Source organism: Erythrolamprus reginae, chromosome 4, assembly GCF_031021105.1.
Source record: "Erythrolamprus reginae isolate rEryReg1 chromosome 4, rEryReg1.hap1, whole genome shotgun sequence".
NCBI classification, from domain to species: Eukaryota; Metazoa; Chordata; class Lepidosauria; order Squamata; family Dipsadidae; genus Erythrolamprus; species Erythrolamprus reginae.
Window position 1 is genome coordinate 67,631 of NC_091953.1, and position 6,237 is coordinate 73,867.

The 6,237-nt window shown below is 41.8% G+C and overlaps 1 long non-coding RNA gene across 2 annotated transcripts; it reads right to left on the reverse strand.

Annotated features, from left to right (window-relative positions):
- Positions 1-464: 464 nt before the first annotated feature.
- On the reverse strand, positions 465-5,728 carry LOC139166131 (uncharacterized). 2 transcript variants are annotated; one of them, XR_011558910.1, is made up of 2 exons: positions 5,461-5,728; positions 465-982 (listed from the first exon to the last, which is right to left on the reverse strand). It is a non-coding gene; the product is annotated as an uncharacterized lncRNA (long non-coding RNA). The 2 variants fall into 2 exon arrangements; XR_011558911.1 differs by having other exon boundaries at positions 465-1,508.
- Between the last annotated feature and the right edge of the window lie 509 nt (positions 5,729-6,237).

Here is a 6,237-nt window from a genome sequence, read left to right on the forward strand (position 1 = left end):
TATGTATGTTTGGTTTTACAAATAAGGGTTTTTTAATTGTTTTAGTATTAGTTTTTAGTATTGGATTTACATGATGTTTTGTACTATTGTTGTTAGCCGCCCCGAGTCTACAGAGAGGGGGGCGGCATAAAAATGCAATCAATCAATCAATCAATCAATAATGTCATTTTCATTTAATACTGTTCTATTTATACCACGTTAGCCTCTCTGAATCCGCTTTGGAATGAGCAGTGTATAAATACGATCGATCCACGCATTCCTGCATCGATAAATAAATACAAAAAACACTAACCTTTCCCCAAAGATGCTAAAAGGGAATTCTGCCTCTATTACTTATGCGTAACTGTGCCGGAGACCTGTTCCCCGAATTTTGGAGAGAAAACCTGGACCTTTACTTTTCCCGGGGGCTTCTCGCCCTTGGAAAAATACAAACAGCTCTTCAAAATAAATAAAAGAAACTTGCATTGACTAAAAACAAAGCGTATTTATTGCAAAGAAATAATAATAACGGTTTACAAAGTGAGATGGATCTTTTAGCTTCGCTGAGCTTTCAGCCAAAAGCCATTCCTGAAAGCCATCTCCTTTCTGTTCTCTGCTCCCCCCCACCACATCTCGATAGTGGAAAGAAGCAAATTCTTCATCGGCTGGGTTGAAGCTCTTTCTCTGGCTCCTTCGTAGCGGCGTGGGGTCGCTCTGTTTGCGCTGGTGTACGGGGGCTCTTTCCTGAATCCCTGAAACACACTTCTAATGTCTTCTGAGGAAGACTCTGGACAAATGCCTTTTATCCTCATTTTAGAAAAAAAGAAACGGAAAACAAACGTTATTTTTCTACCTTTCCTAGGTCAGGGGAACCACGGTGGCCTTCTCCTCTGCCTACCCCCGGGGACAGCCGATGGATGTGGGGTCAGCTGATGGATGTGGGGTCTTTCTGGTCTGCTTTGACTTCAGAGGCCGGTATCTATGACGATGGACCGAGTGGCACCTGTGAAGAAATGTTATAGAAAACACCCGCTCCTTACCTTTAAAGGCCCAGTTCTCCCCGTGCCCCGCAAAGGACGGGATAGTCATCTTGCCGGCGACACGCTAGGCGGGCTGATGTAGTCGCCTCGGTAGGATTCCGCCTGCATCCCTCGAGTGGCCGGGTTCCAGAATTTGGGAGAAAAGAGTGTTATATGATATTGGAACCGTCCTGTGCTTTAAAGGGAAAGTCTTGAATATTGGTAAGAATCAGTAGACAAGCGGCTATATAGAAACGACTTTATTCCGTTACAATGAGAAAATGCGCAACAAGAAAAAACCCAATGGCGTGGTGAAAATCTCTGGGAGGCTGTGCTCCCCTGGCTCTCGAATATCCGCTCTCCCCGGCTGTGACCGATCAAACGGTCCGGCTCTCCGCCTGGCGATTGACCGGTTCGTGCTAGGACGGGATGCCCCTCCCCGCCTGGCAGCTTTAACTCTTGAAGGATTCCTTCTGTCCCTGCGTTGCCAACCCCGGGCCTCCTGTTGCCCTAGGAATGTTATTAAGGAGTTTAATAATAAATATACAGAATAACAAACTTAAAATGCGTTAAGAGGGTTGATTCCTTTTTCTCTTCCATATTTCTTTTTTGACAATAGAATGGCAGAGTCTTCTGTCCCTTGGCCTCAATATTAAATCCTGAGACCGAAAACTCTGCCGTTTTGTGGTCAAAACAGATATTGCAGCCACAAAAAGGAATCGACCTTTTTAATAGGATTTTCAAGTTATCCTGTATATTTTAAAAATATTATTAATATTAATAGGTAAACGGGAGGCTCAAGCTTTCAAACAAGTTAAAGCCTATGATGTCTATTAATACTAATCATGTTTTAATAATAAAGGATAATCGCTCTTCACACAAAAATAACAAAAACCTACACAACTGACTCTTACATAAGGTAACCAGATTTTATCATTGGTAAAGCGGGACACCATTGACTGCCGGGGGGGGGGGGGGGGGGGCGGCAGTGTCTATGAAATAAATAAATAAATTACCGAAATTATCTGAGACGAGGAGAGCGTGTATGTCGTGGAAGAGAACAGGCCGGTACTTTTCTCTGGGCTGGGTCTATGAATAGTGATGTTACTACGTGATTTATGCAATTAATATCAATATTTGGTTCAGGACCTGTTTTTTTCTTTTATATATCATAAATAGGATGCAATAGAACAGGGGTAGGATTATTCAATCTATGATTAAGCAATTTTTGATTTAATATGTATTGAGACAGAAAATATTTTAAGTGTGAAATCTAAATATAATATTTGAATATTTACTACTAGCTGTACTGATTTTGTTGAATATAAGGAAAATTTGATAATTATGATGAAAATGAATATAAGATAAAAGATTTAACAATATGTCTAAAGTTATTTTAGAGGTGTTTGGTTATGATAAATGAAGAAATTTTAAAAAAAACAGATAGGGAGGAAAAGATCCAACAACAGGAGGAAGCAACAGCCCTAAAAATGAAAAGGCACAAGAAATAACAATTTTGGAAAACTAAGCTAAAGCAATTAAATGAGAGATTCAAACAGTGAAATAATGTGATGGAGAACCCAGAAGACAAAGCTAGAATTTTTTCACTGCAGGTGGTTTCTTTTTGTTTTGAATTATTATTATTATTATTATTATTATTATTATTATTATTATTATTATTATTGAAACATAGAAGATTGACGGCAGAAAAAGACCTCATGGTCCATCTAGTCTGCCCTTATACTATTTCCTGTATTTTATCTTACAATGGATATATGTTTATCCCAGGCATGTTTAAATTCAGTTACTGTAGATTTACCAACCACGTCTGCTGGAAGTTTGTTCCAAGGATCTACTACTCTTTCAGTAAAATAATATTTTCTCATGTTGCCTTTGATCTTTCACCCAACTATCTTCAGATTGTGTCCCCTTGTTCTTGTGTTCACTTTCCTGTTAAAAACACTTCCCTCCTGAACCCTATTTAACCCTTTAACATATTTAAATGTTTCGATCATGCCCCCCCTTTTCCTTCTGTCTTCCAGACTATACAGATTGAGTTCATTAAGTCTTTCCTGATACGTTTTATACTTAAGACCTTCCACCATTCTTGTAGCCCGTCTTTGGACCCGTTCAATTTTGTCAATATCTTTTTGTAGGTGAGGTCTCCAGAACTGAACACAGTACTCCAAATGTGGTCTCACCAGCGCTCTATATAAGGGGATCACAATCTCCCTCTTCCTGCTTGTTATACCTCTAGCTATGCAGCCAAGCATCCTACTTGCCTTTCCTACTGCCCGACCACACTGCTCACCCATTTTGAGACTGTCAGAAATCACTACCCCTAAATCCTTCTCTTCTGAAGTTTTCGCTAACACAGAACTGCCAATGCAATACTCAGATTTAGGATAGCCCTTACATCATTGCTAAACCATAGCGGTTTCTTCTTCCTTTTACCTTTAGTTACTTGCTTTACATAAAGTCTTGTGGCTTTTAAGGTGGCCTTTTTTAATACAGTCCACTGGGTGCTCGCTCCTGCCATTTTATCCCTCCCCTTTAATTCATTATTTAAATATTCCCCCATTGCATTAAAATTTGTTTTTCTGAAATCCAATACTTTGGTTGCAGTATAGGATTGCTCACAATCAGTTTTTACATCAAACCACAAACATAGATGGTCACTGCAACCTAAATTTTCTCCCACCTTGACCTCTGAAACCCGATTCCCATTTGTAAAAACTAAATCTAGAATATTCTCCCCTCTAGTTGGTGTCTTAACTAGCTGTGCCATAGCTGCTCCTGTAAAGGCCTCTACTATATTCTTACTTTTGCATGTAAGGGCACTGGGGATATTCCAGTAAACATCAGGCATGTTGAAATCACCCATAACCACAATATCTCCCTTTACTGCCATTAGGGTAATCTCATCCACCATCTTGTTGTCATGTTCCTCAGATTGCCCTGGAGGCCTATAGATCACCCCAATTCTAATGACAGAACCGTCTTTATTTTGCATGCAAATCCAGAGGGTCTCCAGATCTTTACATGTATTTTGAATTAGTATTGTTTTTAGACTTTCTTTAACATAAATGGCTACTCCACCTCCCCTTCTCTCTATTCTATCCTTCCTATACAGTGTATATCCTGGTATGGTTATTTCCCATTCATTAGAATCCTTAAACCATGTCTCAGTTATGGCAACCAGATCCAAATTATCTCTAGATATTATGGCCATTAACTCACAGAGCTTGTTGCTCAAGCTTCGAGCATTCGTGTACATTACCCGAAGAACATTATTTTCATTATTAGTTTGCCCCTTATCATCAACAACTACATCTATTTTATTTACAGCTCCCTTTTCATAAGCTTCCAGAAACTGATTTATCATCATTGGTCGGGGACAGAAATCCTCCACATCTGGTAGATCTCTGTCCCCTTTACCTAGTTTAAATGCCTGTCCAAAAAAGTTCTGAATTCCTCACCGAGCACCTGGGTACCTCTGTATGATGGATGCAAACCATCCCTCTTAAACATTATTAATAAATAATTAATAATAAAATTATTATTATTATTATTATTATTATTATTATTATTATTAGATTTGTATGCAGCCCTTTTCCAAAGACTCGGGATTAGATTAAAGTTGGGGGGGGGGTTATGAATGAATTTTATAAACAATAACATTTTTGGGAAGACTTAGGGGTAATTTTTCAATTTGAATATATACCATCAGTCTGCTAATTATGAGTTGACCTAGGATGGGAGAAACTCAGGAAAGGCTAAAGAGGGTGGAAGAGGAAGAAGAAGGGGAGGAAGAGGAGGAGAGAGAGGTAGTAGAGTAGGAGTGAAGGAATTAATAGGTAGGAGGAGGAGGTGGAGAAAGAGGGAGGGAGTGCAAGAAAGAACAAGAAGAGGGGCAGACTGGTGATGGATAAGGAAAGAAAACCAATGAGGTGAATTCTGGAATAATGGACTAAATTGTGTAACTATATAGGATGCTTGTAATATTGAAAGGTAATGTAAATTAATTGGTGAGAAGATGGAGAAAAATAAAATGCTGAATAAACTTTTGCAATAAAACAGGGATCCCCACACTGGGCAATTTTAAGACTCTCAACTCCCAGAATTCCTCAGCCTGCAAAGCAAAAGGAGTTTGAGGTCTACGAGTTTTAAAGTTGCCAAGCTTGGAGATCCCTGCTCTAGGGGATCACAGCCCCTGAGAGGCCTTGGGAATTTGCCCTCTGCAACCCCAGATGGCTCCCCCTCCCCCTTTCTTTCTTTCTCTTTCTCTCCCCCCTCTTTCTTTCTTTCCCTCCCTCGCTCCCACCCACGCAAGCTTCCTCCTCAGTCCTTCCTACCCTCACTCCCTCCCACGATTGAAACCCCTGAGAGGCCTTGGGAATTTGCCCTCTGCCACCCCAGCTCGGTCCTCCCCCCTCCAAGAAAACCCCGAAGGAAGTTTTACCTGTTCACACAGCAGTTCACGCGCTCTGCAGGGGGTCCATTCAGCTCCCGTGGCCGGTCACTTGCAAAGACATCCACCAAGCTGCTCTGCCGAAAGAGAACTACGCTGCTCTAAAACGTCGTCAAACAGCGTTCTGAGGAGAGAGGGCGGGCTTTTCCTCAGGGAGCAAAGGGCGGGAAAAGGAAACAGCTGAGAGGGAATGGAGAAGAGGGCGGGTTTCCAAAGGGGGCCCCTGAAAACTGACAGGAAGTCAGGCGCTACGAAATGATGTTGAGGAATGCCAGGAGAAGGGCACACAGGAAGTCAGCAGTGCTTACAAGGGCGCTGGGAAATGATGTTGGTGAGGGATGCCAGGAGAAGGGCACACAGGAAGTCGGCCATGCTTAGAAGGTCACTACCAAAGGAAGTTGGGGAGGGATGCCAGAACAAGCGCACACACGAAGTCAGAGTTGGTCAGGGATGCCAGGAGAAGGACACACAGGAAGTCGGCCATGCTTAGAAGGGCGATGCCAAAGGAAGTTGGTAAGGGATGCCAAGAGAAGGACACACAGTTAGTCGGCCATGCTTAGAAGGTCACGACCAAAGGAAGTTTGTGAGGGATGCCTAGAAGGGCACAAAGGAACTGCGGGCTTCCCCGCCCCCCCCCCCGCTATCCCTATTTGAGCCTTAATGATAGAAAACTGCCGCCATGTGGTCAAAACCGGTATTGCAGTCACAATACTAGTATTAATAGGCGATGATGCATTTTGCTAAATTAAAGGAATGGGGAATAATCCT